General features: G+C 41.5%; 1 protein-coding gene across 2 annotated transcripts in view; it reads left to right on the top strand.

Moving 5' to 3' along the window:
• Positions 1–20,716, top strand: part of msraa (methionine sulfoxide reductase Aa) — a 299,896-nt gene that overhangs the window by 14,412 nt on the left and 264,768 nt on the right. The window contains exon 1 of one of the 2 annotated variants that reach the window (XM_078212952.1): positions 16,086–16,104. The exons of the other annotated variant lie outside the window; for it this stretch is intronic. The gene's annotated coding sequence lies outside the window, so the exon portion shown is untranslated. Of the gene's footprint in view, positions 1–16,085; positions 16,105–20,716 lie in introns of those variants that run through there. 2 annotated transcript variants of the gene reach the window in all.

The raw sequence follows: 20,716 nt of genomic DNA, 5'->3' as shown, positions 1-20,716 counted from the left end.
CAGTAAAAAAAAACTTTATGTATAACTGAGTCATTGGATTGATAACCATGCTCAAGTTTGAAGTATCTCCTTTTGGCAAAGCAAGTGTCTGACTAATCAGTAATCAGCATGCTGCAAAGGGCTCTGCAGTACTGCTGATTGCACCATCGGTTGGGGGAAGGGAGGGAGACAGCATTGATCATTGTTCATCTGAATTCGCTTAAATACGTAAGGGGGAAGCACAGGATACTGTAACTATTAACCTCTTCATGCCTATTTCTGGGCTTGATTTTTTTACTTTGCACAGCGATTATATTGTTTTTAATTCCTGCAACGTATAAATTTTAGCACAGTAGGTCCCATGGTAGTGAATGGAAGGGGATAAGTCAGTGTTTCAGAGCACACTATTCATCGAAGTACCTGTGCAGATAATTTTTTTGCTTTTCAACTGCAGCATTAGAATCACCATCAGGATTTAGTGACACCTGTTCCCTTTTGACACGGATTATCAGAATGCGTAGCTATCCATTTTTTAAAGAAAGAAAACATCAGGAAATAATTATTTCAAAGCCATAAATTCGACGGGAGGTGCCATTTTTCATGGTTCGCATCTTCTGTGACTTGTACTTGGTCGTTTTCTTGTTGCTATGTGATTGACACGATGATAGAAAAGGGGGTATGTTGTGCACCTCGTTAAATATTCTATGTTCAGGAAACTTGATACACGTCAGCTGTTATGTGTAGTAAAATCTGCATGAAGGACTGTCTACGTCATCGCACAGAGAACTGTACTAAAGGCTTGAATCAGTCCCTAGAGTCCTTCAATGCTGCTTAGCATTCAGTTCACATTGTGCTTTGTGCAGTGGCATGAAACGCAACAGAACAAAGATATACCCACAGGATTGCGGTAGGCTGATTACAGCAACTGTTCTCCAGGGTTTGCCTTGGCAACAGAAAGGTTGCTGGGATACAGCGCTATTTGAGGAGTAGGATAGATACCCAGCAGGATTACTCCTTGTCAGTGGGAATGCTTTAGGTCTAGATTACAGATAACTTCACTTTCATGTGGCGTTAAACATTCAAAGGCTTGGGTTTTCTGGGAATTTATAATCATATTGCTTCCAGGATCAAGCAGGAGTACTACCAGATTTCTTTTATCTCAGACAGAGTATCAGTCAAGTAATTATCTTCGTTGGAGGGATGCGACCTGTTATGAGCCTGTCTTTTTGCCGCAGTGCGCCTGGCTTATTACAATGAGTCTCCAAGTGGTGGTTGCACAGAAACACTGATTCCTGTAGAATTGCTTTTTTATTTGGGACGCAGATTAGCAAAGAATATTTACACTTGAGAACTATAGTGATACAAATACTGTTATATGTACATTCATTACAACAGTAGTGTGGTGCATAATCACAATCTGATTTCAATCACAGGTTGAGAAATGTGAACTTGAATATTTGTCTGGTTATTAATGATTAAAAGACTGTTAAATTAGGCTGTAACAATATAAGCTAATCGAATGTGCCTATTTCCCCATACGTACAAAAGAGAAACAAAATTCAGGGCTGTAGGGAAATGTTGAAGTTCCAGTCACTTAATGTAAAATGCATAAGATGTATATTTCTATGTGCGTTGCAATCTTTTAAAATAGGACCTTCATTTGAGCAGAATGCAAATAAATAAAATCAGGAATATTGTCCTTTGTATATGTCTTCATATTTATATGATTTGTATTTTTCTTTAAAAACTCATTGTCTGTATTTAAGTCATCTATACCACACGCTTACCCTTGACTAAAAGGGAACATATATTGGGTGATCTAGGTCACGGCCATTTCCAGTACTTCTCTTCATCTGGTTTATGATGGATGTAGTACCAGTGGACCAATGTGACTCAACCTGTGATCTTTTTGTTTTCCTTTCCTTATCTAAGCCGAGACATCTCACCTCTTTTTGGCGTTAATGCAAATAACTAACCGTGTGTTGAATCATTGGCTCCTTCCACTGTTAGTAAGGCACCTAATTAAACCAGCAGTATGTCAAGCCACCTTGCTGCACTTTCAAATGCATTTTCAACAAAAGCAAAACAAAGTTACTTTATAATTTAAAAAAACAGAACTCTGTGTACATTTTGACCAGTTTCTCCAAGTATCTTGGTCTTTAATTTCACTGGCTTGGATCTTTCGGCCCTGGCGCGGTGGGTCCCGGATGTGGCGAGCCAGCCAAAAGTTCATTGACTTCTGCAGGGCTGGAAGATCAGCTGGCTTACAGCACCAGAAAAACCCAGCCCCCTGTTTTCTAACTACAGGTAGGATTTTAAAAGCTTGATATTTTTCTTTTTATTATAAATGATTATTTCAGGTAATAATGTACACCGTAGGAAATATGGTTTAAAATATACATTTTGTTTTCCGTGATTTCTTGCCAGCCACAGTACACTGTTCATCCACCTGCTATTAGACAAAAATAGAAAATAAATGTAAGAACAGAAGTAGGTCATTTAGTGCCTTGAGTCTCTTCCCATGATTGGTGAGATCATAGCTAGTCAAGACCCACCTCTCCACATCTGCCTTTGCCCCATTTTCCTTCGTATCTTTGGCTAACAAAAAAATCTATCAATCTCAACTTTAACAATAATAATTGACTGAACATAAATTGCTATTTGCAAAATAAAGTTCAAAACTTCTAACATCCTTTGTGTGAAGTGTAAAACTCTGCCCAAAGTCACTGTTTTGTGGATGAAGATTTAGATTACACACAAAGTGAACCATGTTCAATTTGAGGCACTTAAATTATTTTTGCTTTAGCAATATATAAATTTGATACTTTCCGGTGTCAATATCAAACATTAAAAACTTTGAATGAATAACCTTTGACTGAGGGGGAAGGTTGGTGCACTCGGGCTGTTCATATGGTTAATACAGATGCCGCGCGTATCAACCCAAAGCATAGTTGTAAAATCTTCACCATGTTTTGGGCAATGGTCCAGCAAGGATAAATAAAGTTACCTGGAAAAAAATACCTAACAGAAGAGGTGCCACAAAGCAACTTCCTGGATACAGCTCTGATGAGGAGAAGCAAGCATGGGCGGAATGGTGACACATTGATTAGCACTGCTGCCTCTCAGCGCCAGGGACCTGGGTTCGATTCCCACTCGGGTCACTATCTGTGTGGAGTCTTCACATTCTCCCTGTGTCTGCGTTTATTTATTAGTCACAAGTAAGGCTTACATTAACACTGCAATGAAGTTACTGTGAAATTCCCCTAGTCACCACAGTCTGGCGCCTGTTCAGGTCAATGCACCTAACGTGCATATCTTTCAGAATGTGGGAGGAAACCGGAGCACCCAGAGGAAACCCACGTAGACACGGGGAGAACGTTCAAACCCCACACAGACAGTGACCCAAGCCAGGAATCGAACCCGGGTCTCTGGCGCTGTGAAGCAGCAGTGCTAACCACTGTGCTACCGTGTTTCCTCCAGGTGCTCCGGTTTCCTCCCACAGTCCGAAAGACGTGCTGGTTAGGTGCATTGGACATGCTAAATTCTCCCTCAGTGTACCCAAATAGGTGCCGGAGTATGACGACTTGGGGATTTCACAGTGGCTTCATTGCAGTGTTAATGTAAGCCTACTTGTGACACTAATAAATAAACTTTAAACAGATTGGGCCATGAAAGCTTATACTGTAAGATGGGATTGAGTTTATCACGTTAACTTTGTCCATGCAATAGAATGTTAAAAAAGGACTGCGCTTCAACATGATTTTTGTTGAATGTCCATTTCTAAAATAGACATAACCTTGAAGAACAAGGTTGTCCATTAACTGTGGCACTGCAAAGGTGAAGAGTGATTTGGGAGATCAGAGTCTAGTTTATTTTTGGGAGACTGCCTCAGTGGCACCTACACATCTCTTGATAGGTGTACTGTGGAATGAAATGTGGGGGACATGTGTTGAGTGGTGATCAAATTCATTATTTTGTTTACATGCATACATTAAAGGTTTTAAGTTTTTGCCTATGCCTGATTATCAAGGTCATAACCAAAGGATTGTGGGATTAAAATAAATTGTGTAATATTTATAATTTGAGACAAGATACGCGATAAATGTACCATGATTGGGGGCGGGGGAATAGGTGATGTTGGGATTTATGGTTTTGATGAGTGGGGTTTAGCTTGTGTGAACTTGTTGATCGAGATTGATTGCTGTGATGAGCTCTCAGCCAATGTAGAAAGGGAACTGGATGGAACTTGGTATTTTTATCAATTCTTAAATTCCACACCTTAATCTAATGATTGTCATGCATGTGCCAGCAGGTCCAAAGCCACCAACATTTCAAAAGGTATTCCACAGGATGTGAATCCCAATAATGAGATTAGCAGTTGTAGACAGACCAAAAAAAGAAACAGAAAGTGCTGGAAAATCTCTGCAGTTTTGACAGCATTTGTGGAGAGAGAATAGTGCTAATGTTTCGAATCTGGAAGACCCTTCGTCAGAGCTGCCTGAGTAATCCTGGGGAGATTTGAAACATGAGGGGTGGAACTTCATTTGGAATCCACTTGGGATATGTCGGAGATGGAGACAGTTGCTGAGGAAGGAAATATGGTTGTGAAAGCGAGTTTTGGTAAACATCTTGTCAAACACCAGGAGGGAAAGGGAAAGCAATGAAGGTGGATAGGCTGAAAGAGACAAATGGAAAACCTGTCAGAGAGAAGAGCAATACTACTTCAGGTTAGGCATTACTGGAAGAGTGAGTTAAACATTAAGATAAAAGCAAATTACTGCTGATATTGGAATCTAAAATGGAAAATGCTGGAAAATCTCAACAGGTCGAGTGGCATCTGTGGAGAGAGAACAGAGCTAACGTTTTGAGTCTGCATGACCCTTCATCAGAGCTGTGACATTTTTGCTACATCCTTGGTCCAGGGTGGGATGAAATGTCTGGGCTGAAATAAAATTTTAAAAGTTGGTTGTATCTAAGGTAAGTGCTTGAATGGGCTGCCTAGAGACTGTTGCATTTTTCCATTGAGATTTATTTTGTACAGGCCTACAGGGGAGGTCCCATAGGGTTGGAGAATAGCCAATGTTGCTCCCTTGTCAAAGAAGGGTAGCAAGAATAGTCCAGGTAATTACAGGCCTTACGTCAGTGGTAGGGAAATTATTGGAGAGGATTCTTTGAGACAGGATGTACTCCCACTTGGAAATGAGTGGCCGTATTAGCGAGAGGCAACATGGTTTTGTGAAGGGGAGGTCGTGTCTCACTAACTTGATTGAGTTTTTCGAAGAAATGACAAAGATGATTGATGAGGGTAGGGCAGTGGATGTTGTCTACATGGACTTCAGTAAGGACTTTGACAAGGTTCCCTCATGGCAGACTGGTGCAGAAGGTGAAGTCGCATGGTATCAGAGGTGAGCTGGCAAGGTGGATACAGAACTGGCTCGGTCATAGAAGACAGAGGGTAGCAGTGGGAGGGTGTGTTTCTGAATGGAGGGCTAAGACAAGTGGCATTCCTCGGGGATCAGTGCTGGGACCTTTGCTGTTTGTAATATATATATAAATGATTTGGAGCAAAATGTAACTGGTTTGATTAGTAGGTTTGCGGACAACACAGCGGTTGGTGGATTTGTAGAAAGCACTGAGGGTCATCAGAGGAAGAAGTCTCACAATGCCAGGTTAAAGTCCAACAGGTTTATTTGGTAGCAAAAGCCACTAGCTTTCGGAGCGCTGCTCCTTCGTCGGGTAAGAAAGCTCCGAAAGCTAGTGGCTTTTGCTACCAATTAAACCTGTTGGACTTTAACCTGGTGTTGTGAGACTTCTTACTGTGTTTACCCCAGTCCAACGCTGGCATCTCCACATCATGATCACCAGAGGATACAGCAGGACATAGATTGGTTGGAGACTTGGACGGAGAGATGGCAGATTAAGTTTAATCCGGACAAATGTGAGGTAATGCATTTTGGAAGATCTCAATACAGAGAGGAAATATTCAGTAAATGGCACAACCCTTAAGAGTATTGATAGGCAGAGGGATCTGGATGTACAGGTATACAGGTTACTGAAGGTAGCAACGCAGGTGGAGAAGGAGTCAAGAAGGCATATGGCATGCTTGCCTTCATCGGCCAGGGCATTGAGTTTAAAAATTGGTAAGTCACGTTGCAGCTTTATAGAACCTTAGTTAGGCTGCACTTGGAATATAGTGTTCAATTCTGGTCGCCACACTACCAGAAGGATGTGGAAGCTTTGGAGAGGGTACAGAAAAGATTTACCAGGATGGTGCCTGGTATGGAGGCCACTAGCTATGAGGAGAGGTTGGAGAAACTTGGTTTGTTCTCACTGGAATGACAGAGGTTGAGGGACGACCTGATAGAAGTCTACAAGATTATGAGGGGCATAGACAGAGTGGATAGTCAGAAGCTTTTTCCCAGGGTGGAAAAGTCAATGTACTAGGGGACATAAGTTTAAGGTGCGAGGGGCAAGGTTTAAAGGAGATGTACGAGGCAAATCCTTTACACAGAGGGTGGTGGGTGCCTGGTGGGGAGGTAGTGGAAGCAGGGATACAATGGTGACTTTTAAAGGGCGTCTTGACAAATACATGAATAGGATGGGAATGGAGGGATTTGGTCTCCGGAAGGGTAGGGGGTTTTAGTTCAGTCGGGCAGCATGGTCGGTGCAGGCTTGGAGGGCCGAAGGTCCTGTTCCTGTGCTATAATTTTCTTTGTTCTTTGTCTGCAGCTTCCTGAGACAGCTCCTCAGCGGCTGTCCCTTCGAGGGAGCTCTTTAGACGTGCCACTTCGCACCCTCCCTTTTCTTGGCCCCTACCCTCCTCCTGCCCACCCCAACAGTGTTTAGCCTTTACCAGCACGTGTTTCACACTGGCTGCCCATTAACTGGCCAACCAGGGTGAAATCATGTTTCAAAGCCCAATGGGTGAACAATTGTGCTATGGATGTCATGCTGATCAAAGTCCTCCTTTAAATTCTGATGATGGCTGCGGGAGTGGGGCAGTTGTGTGTGGATAGATTCACTAATCTCTCTCATCAATGGGACTATTGAAAAATCCACTCATTCTGTCTGCCTCTAGGTCTCTGGAACTGATGTCAGCAGATGAATTTCTCTTGAAGGCACTGCAAAGCCTCATAAAGGTTATTAGGGTAAGGTAACTAATCTCTTTTGGGAACAGTTATCTTCCGCAAGAGACCTGCTTGCTCCATTAGCAGCAACAGCAGCAGGTGTAAAGTAGGAGATTTTCATCAAGTCTTCTAGAGCTTCCTGTTCTGCACCATTGGAGCAGCGTGATGCACCTCCAATGTTCTGGCCGGTGAGCAGCACTGAAGCCCAAACATTCAAATATCCTTCTCTCTGTAATTTGGACAATGGAAGAGTTCCACTCTATTACATGTGCACCCAAAAAGATACAAGGAAGAGTGAAAAGAACTCTAGGTTCAGAAGAAACAACTCTTATGCTTCATTCAATTATGCTCTTGCCTAACCTGTTGACCAAAGTCTGCAAAGCTGGCATTCCTGTGGGTGGAAGTTATTCTAAGCCTTAGCTTGCATTATCAGGTTGTGTCCAGGGTCCAAGCATGTGATTCAAACAGGAACAAGGATTTCTCCAGGTCTTCTTACCAGCATTTGACCCTCGATCAGAATCACCAAAAGCAGATTGACCTGTCATTTATCTCATTGTTATTTGCGGGATTTTGCTAGTACTGATTAGCTTGTGCATTTACCTCCATAATAGCCTGTACCTTGAAAAAAGAAATGAATTGTGTAAGTGAAAGAGATTTGACATCTTTGAAATTATTAGGTGTTTATCTGGAACCAAAGGGCAGGTTCTTTTGCTTGAGGATTGCGTGCGAATGATTAATCTAAATAAAGCTAAAATGTCAAGGCAAGTCATGTAAAAATGTTTTAATTGCAGCTCTTTTTGGATAATTTTCTCTTGCTTGTGCACTGTCTTCCTTGAGTCAAAACACAATTAATAGTAGGTGGATTTATATTTACTTCTTAAATTTGGGAGCCTACTTTATTCCAGATTTTTCTTCTTTCCAAATTAAAAATATATAAGAAACTTAAATCATTGTTTTCACATACCCCCAAATGTTATTTGATTTTTGATTATTTAAATATGAGTTTAATTAGGACATGTTATTACATTTTCCAGTTATAGGAAAGGCATGAAATTTGTAGTAAACTGTCAAATCTTGTTTTATTCTCAAATTTTCTGTTTATTTTTGTCATTTTATTCATTCACGGGATGAATACCATGGCGGCGAGACCAGGTATTTATTATCTTATCCTAATTTCCCTTGAGAAGGCGGTAGTCGAGCAACCTTCTTGAACCATTGGTAGTCCATGCAGCGAAAGTGTACCCACAGTGCTGTTAGGTAAGATTTTGAACCAACAATTGTGTGTTCTGGTAAAGGATGGTGTGTGATTTGAGGGAGCAGAGAGCTTTCAAATAGTACTTTCCTATGCGTCTGCTGCCTTTGTTCTTCTAGATGGTAGAGGTCACAGGTTTGGGAGGTGCTGTCAAAGAATCTTTGGTAAATTGCTGCAGTTAATCTTTAGATGGTATATTCTGTACTCAGTGCACTGGTGATTGGGGAAGTTAGGGTTTAAGGTAGTAAATTGAGTGCCAACCAAGCAATCAAAGGTGGTATTGAGCTTTTTGATGTTATTGGCGCTGCACTTATTCAGCAAAGTGGAGGGTGTTCCATCACACTCTTGACTTGTGCCTTTTAGTGATGGACAGGCTTTGAGGAGTCAGGAGGTAAGTTATTCGCCGCACGATTCCCAGTCTCTAAACCACCCTTGTAGCCACAGTATTTATATGGGTGATCCAGTTTTCAGTTAATGGTGACCCCCATCCAAAATGTTGAGAGCGGGGCATTCAGTGATGGTAATGTCATTGAATATCAAGGGTGATGGTTAGATTCTCACTCATTGGCTGGCACTTGTATGGCATGAGTACAACCTGTCGTTTATCAGCCAAAACCTAAATGTTGTCTAAGCTCTGCTGAATGCAGGTATGGAATAGTTCATTATCTAAGGCATTTTAAATTAAAATAAACACTGTGTAATCATCAGGGAACTTCTCCACTTCTGATCTTAAGATGGAGGAAAGGCCATTGATGAAGCAGTTGAAGATGACTGGGCCTAGGACACTACCCTGAGGAAATCCTATTGAGTTGATTGGTCTTACTCCATCAACATCATTTGTTCTAGTTTTGACTCAAACCAGTGGAGAGTTTTCCCCTGATTCCCATTGGCTTCAACTTTGCTCGGGCTCCTTGATGCCATACTTGGTCAAATGCTGCCTTGTTGTCAAGGACAGTCACCTCATTTCTCAAATTTAGCTCTTTTGTTAATGTTTGGACCAAGGTTGTAATGAGGTCAGGAGCTGAGTGACTCTGGTGGAAACCAAACTGAGCATCAGTGAACAGGTTGTTGCTGAGTAAGCGTCAGAATAGTACTGTTGATGACACCTTCTGCCATTTTACTGATGATTGAGTGTAGACTGATGGATGGTAATTAGCTGAATTGGATTTGTACCACTTTTTGTGGACTGGACAATTTTCCACCTTCTCGGGTAGATGCTGGTGTTATAGCTGTACTGGAACAGATGAAATGGGGTGCAGTGTGTTCTGGAAAATAGATCTTTAGCTCTGCAGTTAGCATTTTGTCAGGATCCATAGGCTTCGCTATTCCCAGTATGCTCAGTCATGTTTTGCTATCACGTGGAGTGAATCAAATTAGCTGAAGACTTGCATCTGTGACTCTCAGGAGGAGGTCGAGATGGATCATCTACAATGCTTGGCACTTTTGACTGAAAATTATTTTGAATGCTTCAGTGTCTTGTCGTTTGCACTCGCATGGTCTCTGCCATCAATGAGTATAGGAATGTTCATAGAACATCCTCCTCCCATTAGTTGCTTCATTGTTTAATTGTTCATAATTCAATGCGGCAAGACTCCAGAGCTTTGATCTGATCTGGTTGGTTTAGGATTGTTTAGCTTTGTTAAAGATTGCTGTTTCTGCAGTTTAGCATTGTAGTATTGTGTTGCGATTTCACCAGGTTGACACCTCATTTGCAGGTATTCCTGGAGCTGCTGCTAGTAAGCTTATCTACACTCCTCATTGAACCACTGTTGGCTTGAGGGTTATGATAAAGTGAGGGATGTGCCCAGCCATAAGGTTACAGATTGGTAGAATACAATTCTGTTAAAGCCAATGGGCCACAATGTTCCGTTTTGAGCTCTTAGATCTGTTGTGAATCAATGTCCTTCAGCACAGTAATAGTGTCACATTGCATGATGGAGGATATTTTTAGTGTGAAGACAGGACTTAATTTGTGCGGTGGTCACTCCTACCAAAACTGTCATGGACAGATGCATCCATGAGGGGTCGGTTGGTGAGGTTGAGCCCAAGCTGGGTTTCCCTTGTGTTGATTGTCCCACTACTTGTCGCAAGCCCAATCTGGCAAACATATTCTTCAGGACTTGACTGACCATGATGCTACTGAGCCATTTTGGTGATGACCATTATAGTTCCCCCACCCACGATACATTATTCTGTGCTCATGTTACCTTCATGCTTCTTCCAAATGGTGCTCAAGATAGAGGAGTACTGATTCATTAGCTGATGGTGGGCATAGGTGGCAATCAACAGGCGGTTTCCTTGCCGATGTTTGACCTGATGCCATGAAACTTCTTGGAATCCAAAGTCAATATTGAGTACCTCCAGGGCTACTCCTTCCAAACTGTGTACCACCGTGTCACCACCTCTGGTGGGTCTGCCCTCCTTTGGGCCAGGGATGGTAATAGAGGAGACTGGGCGTTGGCTGATGATACTGAAAAGATCATTTTCATTCCTCTTTAGATATAGAAATTGTTCCGGGGGACTAGGGGATAAGTGAGTTTAATACCCTGCAACAGAGGTCAGAATATATATTTGTTGAGTGCTCATTGTGAGATTTTTCTGAAGGTTACCTTTTGATGTTTGGGGGCTGTTTCTTGATTTTCGGCAGCCCCTTTTTCATTCTCACTCGCTTCTTTATTAGACGATGCAGTCATGTAGTAACATTGCTGTCTGTATTTGTATCGATATATTTAAATGGTTTTACTCTTTTGATTAGATATCACAAATACTGACGATTAAATACACATTTCTCTATCTTTTAACTTGAAATCTATAAATGAAATGCTTCTGTAAGTTATTCTAAATAAATCTCCCATACTCCATTTCCAAAATGAAAATCTAACCATTTGGCACAAAGTAATTTATTGGGAATGCGTCGCACATGTACAGCCCTTTTTAAAAATTGATTGCAAGCAATTAGTGCACTCCAGCATTCTTTGGCTTTGTCCTGCTAACTTAAAAAGTTTCTTCTCCCTTAATAGTCCTTCTGTTTAAGATGAAATGCCGATGAACAAGTCAAGATACTGACTTCCAAAAGTCCAACAATGCAACAAGGGGAATACACACAAATTAATTCTGCAGCACCAAGTTGACCATCAGATAGCAAATGGTTTAATTCCCATAGTTCACATTACAGTGATTATTTTCCCAGCTAATGCACCTCCTCGCGTGATCATCCACCCTTCAAAGTGACATAGGTTGGATGGACCAAAGAAACATTAATTGTTGTTCTTTGAACCCATATTAAAAATTAAAGGACTGATGTTTTATTCTCAAGTAGAATTGGTAAAGGGAAATCAATATTCAATGAAATTAAAAACAAAAGTAACTAAAATAGACATAGCTCCAGAAGATCGTAAAGTTAACACTTGTCTGTAAATATGAAAATCTGCATTTTTAAAAATACTTTGTAAAATGTTATTCTTTTATATACTCCATGTAGGTTTCAGCCTAACTGTGCATATTCACCGGTGACAGAAGATTCATTGAAGCTTCGCTTTCCTCTCCTCCTCTCACACACACACATATTGTAATCAGCCGCTCTCCCACCACCATCCATATACATGTCCCTTCCTCCACTCACTCAGAAGCCAAGACATAGGGTCCACTGTGGTTCTCCACTTCCAGCAAGGCCAAAACCTTTGTCTGCACCCCTGATTGGCATTTGCTTTGCTCAAGCCTGTGAGGTATAGTGATGATTCCTCTGGGCCTACTCTGGCTTTGTGACTGGCAAAGACTCCCTCCTCTTTATTCATTTTCTGTTTGTGTTTCTCCTAGAGGATGTCCAGCCATCGGTGATTGCAAAGACTTGTGCATGACAGCATTGGGATCAGCCTGAGTAGCTCCTCCAATCACAGGTTCCCTCCCTTCCACCCTTGCAGCGCCTCTGATGATAGCTTTTGAGAAATAGGAGGGAGGGAGGAGCTGGAGCAGCCAGCATGGGAAGGACAGAACATGTGGTTGGAGGAGCAGGTCCTCACAGATTCTGTGTCTCCCACATACAAGAGTTGCCCCCAGGTATTTTCAACTCTAGTAAGCAGGTAGCTATAGACCAGTCAGTTTAACCAGTTTAGATGCCAAGTCTTGTACAATTAGAGATCAAACTATTGATCCTGTAGAAATGAATGGGATAATCAGGGATGGTCTGTATAATTTGTTCAAAAGCATGCTATTTATCAAATGTGAATATTTTGTAGAAGTATCTATGGATGAAGAGCATGCAGCAGGTGGAGTGTACGTGGATTTTCATGAGGCATTCAAAAGGCTGTGGCACAGGAGAGCTGTAAAATTCAAGAAATTTGATATGACAGAAAATGCAAATAGAAATTTGGTTAACAGATAGGAAACAAAAAATAAGGTGGTGCTCGTAGATGTTGCTTGGTTTGGACAACAGTTGGAACGAGAGGTTAGAGTTGGATCCACTTGTTTTCTCTCTTGTATACTTATATATTTTGATCTTCAACTGAAAGATTAACTCTTTCTTTCTGCACAGATGCTGCCAGACCTGCTGAGTATTTCCAACATTCTGTTTTTATTAAAATAAAAACACATGTTAGCTTTAGCTGGCATATTGTGTTCAATTCTGGACGCTACATTTTAGGAAGGATGTAAAGACTTTGGATAGAGCTTCAGAGAGATGCTCTGTCCATCCAGGATTGAGGGCTTCCGTTATGAGGAGAAAATTAGGTTGTACTTAGAGCAGAGAGAGGTAGTCAAAATTCTTGATGGTTTAACTCAGGAAAACTCTTCAAGTGGCTGAATGGTCTGTGACAAGAGAGAAAGGCAAAACAAAAACAGAAGATGCTGGAGAGAGAATAGAGCCAGTATTTCAAGTCTGGATGATCCTTCGTCAGGGCTGAGTCATTCCAGACTTGAAACATTGGCTCTGCTCTCTCTCCAAAGATGCTGTCAGAAATGCTGAGTTTCTCCAGCATTTTCTGTTTTCGTAACCAGAGAGCACAGATTTAAGGTGATGGGCAAAAGAACTGGAAGCAATTGAGAATTGTAGAGTGATTACAGCACAGAAGGAGCCCATTCGTCTTGTGTCTGTGCTGGCTTTCTGTGCCACTTCCCTGCCTTTTCCCCATAGCCTTACAGAGCTCCAGGGAGTTGTCCTAATTGGGTAACTCTTTCAAAGGTGTAGGAGCAGGGGTGATAGGCCAAAAGGCCTGCTTCTGTGAGCAATTATTATATGGTTCTAGTTTTGAGTATGTTGTGCTGTTTTGGGCATTTGTTTATAGAGAGAACATCAAAGCCAATGTATAGCATAGTTTCATCAGAAAGAAAGAATGGATAATTATGAAGAAAGACTGAAGATACTTACTGGTCGTGCTTCCAGAACCAAAAAAACGGAAAATGATTTAGAACCATGGAATGTATACCAAAGAGAAAGGTCATTCAGCAATTGTATTTGTTTTGGCTCTAATCCCACTGCGTGAACAGAGAAAGATGATTTCCTCTGGTCGAGAATGGAGCGGGATTCATTAATTTAAATTTTTTCATGAGGCGAAAGAGGCGAGAGGTTAGGAGAATTTTCCTATGCAGAGAGCTGTAATGGCAGGCAATACTTTCCCAGAGAGACTAGTAAGGCAGGGCCTGTTGCATCTGGTAAGGGAAGCTTGATAAAACTTAGAAGGAGATGATGATACAGGGCTATGAACTGAAAGTAGGGCAGTGGAATTCATTTTGATTGCTCCAACAAAGAGATGGCAGGGACATGAAGACCTCTTTCTGTACTGTATGTCCCATGATTGGGAATGTGATTTGAAGATTATAATCAAAAGTATAGATGGATGATCCATTGAGAATAAAACTTAGCTTTTGACGTAGCATGATACAGTCTGGAGCAAATTAGCCTCTAAATATTTATCCTATTCCCTTTTGAATGTTACTATTGAATCTGCTTGTTTGAACAGGATGGGATAGATAGTGAGTGATCAACGTTTTGCAGCCCTGGTGAAGTTGAATTTTATCCTAATTACTTTAAGAAACTCTAACACAGGGATCTTAGAAACGGCATCTGTGGAAAACAGCAGACCCCGTGGGCAGCACAATGGTTAGCACTGCTGCTTCACAGCGCCAAGGACCCAGGTTCAATTCCAGCCTTGGGTGACTGTGTGGAGTTTGCACATTCTCCCCGTGTCTGCGTGGCTTTCCTTGAGGTACTCGGGTTTCCTCCCACACTCCAAAGATGTGCAGGTTAGATTGATTGACTATGCAAAATTGCCCCTTAGTGTGTTAGGAGGATTAGCGGGGTAAATACGTGTGGTTATGGGGCTAGGGCATGGATGGGATTGTTGTGTGTGCAGGCTTGATGGGCCAAATGGCCTCCTTCTGCACTTTAGCGATTCTATTCTAAATATTGAAGGTTGTAAGAGTTGGCAGGTAATTTAAAGTTTGCCTATTTGTCTTTGATGTGCGGAGGGGGTCAGAAATATCTGTCAGGAAACAAAGTATGTGAGTATAATCCCGACAGGACATCTTAGAACAAATGGAGTTGATGGCTTGGATTAGGTTTCCTTTGTTCACTATTTCTTTTTGGAAAATTGTCTTCAGTGAAAAATTCTGGAATCAATCTAGATTCTTTGAAAGAGAAAATGTCGTTTAATTCAGAGTTACTCCAATTTCTGGATTTGAACACACTACAATGTAAAAGCCCGTATTTAACACTTTTAGGCAAACAGAGTTGAGGCAAAATGTTTTCTTTTCTGATTTTGGTTTGACTTGCTTTCGAAAGAACATGATTTTAGGAACTGCCGCAAACCCTTAATTGTTCATTGCGCCATGAAATGACATTTAAACCAAACGGGGTGGGGAAACTTCATTTGTATCTTCAAGTAATTTGAACTGACACCCTTGTATGAAGTTGTAGTTTGGCTGCAGGTTCTCTGCATTTGTTGGTACAGTGGCTGCCCACTATAGTGTACAGGCTGCTGTTTTGAGCTGCTCCTGCAGTTTGTACACTGGTGCCAACTGCCTCTAATAAATGCCAGCAGCAAAAAAAATTATAAAAGGCAATTTAGGACCAAATTTCCTGCTTAATTGGGTGTGGATTTGACAGGCATGCGTAAATTTTGTTTTAAACTGCTTAACAGGTACTGGTTTTACAGGTGAGAAGTATGTATCTTTATTTCTAAAGTAACAGGGTCGCTAAATAATTAATTCACCAGAATATTGATGACCTTTTATGGCTTGTTGGGAGATGCATAATGAAGCAAGCTGACGTTAAAACCAGCTGTAATTATACTGTAGGTAGGTCCTGATATGCGGATAATTACCATTCTGTGTGCAAGGAGTTCAGGAAGATGCATGGGCTCTTTTATGAAATAAACATGAGAGGTTTGCCACTCTGAAATTACCCAGGATTCTTTGAGGATAGAGACAGGAGCGGGTATTAAGGAGTCTGCCCACTGGTTGGCCACCAAAGTCCTCCAAGCTGCAGGTGGTGCTTGTGTCACGTGTGGACAGATCCAGTGAGATAGGGGGAGAGAAAGAGAGATAGGAGTGAGTTATTTGCACTGAGTGATCTCTAGTGCGTCTGAACTCTTTTTTTTCTTTAATAAACTTTTAGTGGCATGTTCTTGCACAGCAGATCGGTATGAAAAATAATTGAAGCGTGTGAGGAAGTTGGCAGCTGCAGAGTTGAATCCTGCCAGAATCCGGTGGCAGCTCGGTTGATCTTGTTTATTTCCGAAACGATCCAGGAAGGTACCTTTTGGGAGCTGGATTAGACAGACTGGCACTGGCTGGAGCGATGCCAGAGATGCTTGGGAAGGGTGCCATGCTGAGAGAGTGCAAAGAAAAGCAGGCAATACTTGGCACAGCTGAATTGAAACGGCCTCCTTTGTTTGCTTGCTGTTTTGTATTTCTCCTCCTCCACTCCCCCCACCCCCCCACCCCCACCTCCACAACCCCTCGCGAAGGAGTGAAATGCCATGGGGCAAAATTACAGCTACAGGACTTAAATTTTGAACTTTTGTTTTCACAGGCTCGGGGAATGAATGGTTAGCCTGACCACTTAATTCTGACATTACCGTCCGTTTTTAGCTGTTTAATGTAGGAGAATGTGCGATCTTTTGATATACTGATTGATTAGTTTTTATTATTGGCTGCATTGCTTTCATGGAGGCAGGTCAGACAGCTTGGATGGATTTCAGAGCGGCTGCATGGAAAGATGGCGAAGGATTATAACAGTCAGGGTAAAGAAGGAATTTCTTCTGTTTGGAATGGCATCTGAGCTCAGATATGTACTAGCAACAATTGAAGCGACAATGCCCAACAGTCGTGAACATTTATCCACATCAAAAATTCTACATTGCGTTTTGATTTTCCTTTGTCAAGGAACGCGGATAGTTGTGGAATCGACAATGTGCTCAGTATTTTCTCCATAGGAATTTGACTTCATTTGCTTAAGAAAAGCTTGTGACAGTGTTTTTAAAAACACGTTTTTATCGCATTGGGGCTGTGATTACTAGGTTGGAGATGTGGCTTCCCTTTTCATCGGAGCTTTAAAAAAAATCTTATAGGCCTGTACTCAAATTTATAAATGATAATAAAAGTGCTTTCCTTCAGTCTTTATTATTCTCATCCCCTCACCATTTTCAAGCATTATTTGCACTTTGCTACAGGTGATCTTGATTTGAGGCTGGTCAAAAACCACTTTCTGACCTTGAATTTAATGAAGTAAATGGCTGGGGGATAAAAGGGACTCAGCACCTTTCAATTGAAATCTATAATAAATTTAACAAAATCTTTTGAAATTTGAAGATGATTCTTGACTGTGTGGAAAGGCTTTGTAAATAGCAGTCATCTGGATCTTTATATCACGTGCGGTGAATTCTGGAAATGTTAAGATTTTATTGAGAGCTAACCCTTTCTAAATTTGATCATTTTCAAAATTAGTCCTTCGTCTGTGCAGATTGGTAGCTTCTCAGAGCACTGTTGATTGGTGTAGTTGAATGTTTTAACTGGCTACAGAAGCCAATGGCTTTGGAAGTATTTCAGAATGACCATTTATGATGTGATTTAAGTGGTTCATCTTTGAAAGTTGCCTCAGTTTCGCCTGCTTGCCATGTGTCCCGTTTTGTAAACTTATGTCAACAAGGTGATGTCATAGAAATGTTGATGTGATCACTGAGCATCAGTTTCTGCTTTTGAGAGTAAGATAAACAGGAGCAAATACTGGCAGCTTGATAAAAGGGGTCAGGTGGGACTTAGCCTCCACTTCATGATCCTTTCTGTAAAACTTTTTTTAAATACGTAGTCTTTTGGCACTGAAATGAATGTGGAATTATAATGCTTTATTAATCTAAGTGAAAATAATTTAACACGATCTTGGGGCCTTGCAGCGTAGAAGTTATAGTTCCATTGCCATGTCTAATTTAACAGATCATTGAGTGGATGGTCCTTGAATACTAATTCTTTCCTTCAGTTTGATGCGGTTCTGGTGGCAAAGTGCATGCATAGCTTTTAAATCTGATGATTTACTTTGACTTAACACCATGACAAGTTAAACACTATTTGTGGTGATTGGGGCAAAGTATTATGGGATTTGAGTTGCCATGTTGTAGAGGTGATATAATGAATGGTCTTTTATATTGCAGAAGAACATTCAGGCATCTCTATAGGTATTCTTACTAATCTGAAATTTCTTCATTAATCAAATGCTCTTTGGAAAAGAAATTCAAAATAGTTGTATTTCAGTGGCCTGAATTTCTCTTCCATTAAATACACCAGCGCATGTAGAATTGAGAATTTTTCATTTGATGCACCTGCTACTTACAGATAATTAGTAGCTCCTGTTTTATGTGCCATGATGGATATTAGCATTATGAAAGGCATCCCTTTTTTGTGCTGTATGAATAGTGTATTAGGCATTGTTAAAAATGTTCAGCAGATAAATGTTCGGTGCAGGACAAGTACTGTCTGAGTTTCTGTTTGCAGTTTCCCTCACTATTCGTAGTTCCATTATTTGGTTGCTGACAGCCCGATTGAAGATGGCACAGTTCACAGAATCACAGAATTGTTGCAGTGCAGAAGGAGGCCATTTGGCCCATCGTGCCTGTACCAGTTCTCTAACGAGCATCATGACTTAAAGTGTCATCTCCAAAATGTTGAAGATCCACCACAAGCAATGGCTTCTGCAGATACTTCAGCAGTCATTACTGTCCCAATGGCAGTGTGAACATTATTGTTGAAAGCAGAGGTTAGGATTCCCTGACCATAAAGCATTCTGTGTTTCCTCACTAAAATGATCCATTTTCATGTGTACCGAAAACTTCCAACTGTGATGCGCATCATTATTGATCTTCATCCAGCTCCCAACCAGTGTCCAAACTGCAAATTAATTTGCAGAAATTACGGGTGGCATGGTGGCCCAGTGGTTAGTATGGCTGCCTTACAGTGCCAGGGACCCGAGTTCAATTCTGGCCTCAGGTCACTGTCTGTGTGGAGTTTGCACTTTCTCCCTGTATCTGTGTGGGTTTCCTCTGGGTGCTCCGGTTTCCTCCCACACTCCAAAGATGTGTGGGTTAGGTTGATTGGCTATGCAAAATTGTCCCTTAATATCAGGGGGACTAGCAGAATAAATACACGGGGATATGGCCTGGGTATAGTTTTTTTGTTATAGTTTTTATTTATTGGTGTCACAAGTAGGCTTAGATTGACACTGCAATGAAGTCACTGTGAAAATCCCCTCGAAGCCACACTCCGGCACCTGTTCGAGTGCACTGAGGGTGAATTTAGCAAGGCCAGTACATCTAACCAGCACATCTTTGTTGTCGGTGCAGGCCCGATGGGCCGAATGGCCTCCTTCTGCACTGTTGGGATTCTATGGTTATTGCCATTTTGACCGATTGTATAACAATTTGCATGCTAGCTATGTTATTACTGGGATAGTAATCCAGAGGCATTGACTGATGATTCAAACAGGAGTTCAAATTCCACCACGGCAGCCGGGAATTTAAATTCAGCTAATCAAACAAAACATGGAATAAAAAGCTAGTATCATTAATAGTGACTGTGAAACACCTGTAAAACCCATTTGTTTCACTGATGTTCTTTGGAAAAGGAAATTTGCCATCCTTAACCAGTCTGGCCTAAATGTGATTCCAGCCCCATAGCAATGTGGTAGATTCTTAACTGTCTTCTTGAGATGTCCTAGCATGATCCTCAATTGTATTCATCAAGGTGGTTTGCCTACACTTTCTCGAAGACCAATGGGATGGGCAAAAGATGCTGTCCTTGTTGGCGATGCCCATGTCCCATGAATGAATAAAAACTTTATTATGACATGACTTCATATAATCTGGGGCCTTTCTGGTCATTAGAAGAGAAAATCAGTGAACCAATAAAGTGGTTTTATGCTCACCCAGATGCTGCTTCCCCGTCACTTATCACATCATAGTGAAAATATAGTTAGGAATTTTGTCAACTACTGCATTTATATTGCAGAGCTATTTCCAGAGAGTGCAATAATTGTAATTGTAAATAGGAGCAGGACTAAAGTGCAGTAATTGTAATTGTAAATAGGAGCAGGACTAAATGGTGACATGGTGGTACAGTGGTTAGCACTGCTGCCTTAGAGCGACAAGGACCTGGATTCGATTCCATCCTTGGGAGGATGGAGTTGGCACATTTTCCATGTGTTTGCGTAGTTTTCCTCTGGGTGCTCCAGTTTCCTCCCACAGTCCAAAGATGTGCAGGTTAGATAGATTGGTCATGCTCAATTGTCCCTTGCTGTCCCAGGATGTGTAGGTTAAGGGCATTAGTGGGGTTAAAGGATAGGGCCTGGTCAGATGCTCTGTTGGAGAGTTGGTGCAGACTCGATGGGCTGAATGGCCTCCTTCTGCCCTGTAGGGATTCTATGATTTAGCCCCTTGAGTCTGCTCTGACATTCAGTACAATCATGGTTCAATCTCCCTGCCTGTTCCCAGAGAGATCAAAAATCTACCAATCTCAGTCATGAATATATTCATTGATGGAGCATCCTTCTGGGGTGGACAATCCAAAGATTCACAACATTCTGAGTGAAGAAATTTCTCCTAATCTCAGTCTTAAATGATTGACCCCGTATCCTAAGACTCTGTTTCCATGTTCTGGATTCCCAGTAAGAAGCCTCACAACACCAGGTTTATTTTGTAGCACAAGCTTTCGGAGTGTTGCTCCTTCTTAAGGCTCCTTCTTCTTCCTCACCTGAAGAAGGAGCGACACTCCGAAAGCTTGTGCTACCAAATAAACCTGTTGGACTTTAACCTGGAGTTGTGAGACTTCTTACTGTGCTTACCCCAGTCCAACGCCGGCATCGCCACATCCTAGATTC

The sequence above is a fragment of the Mustelus asterias genome, chromosome 5, assembly GCF_964213995.1.
Source record: "Mustelus asterias chromosome 5, sMusAst1.hap1.1, whole genome shotgun sequence".
In the NCBI taxonomy this organism is placed as follows: domain Eukaryota; kingdom Metazoa; phylum Chordata; class Chondrichthyes; order Carcharhiniformes; family Triakidae; genus Mustelus; species Mustelus asterias.
This window is presented reverse-complemented; position numbering and strand designations above follow the sequence as displayed.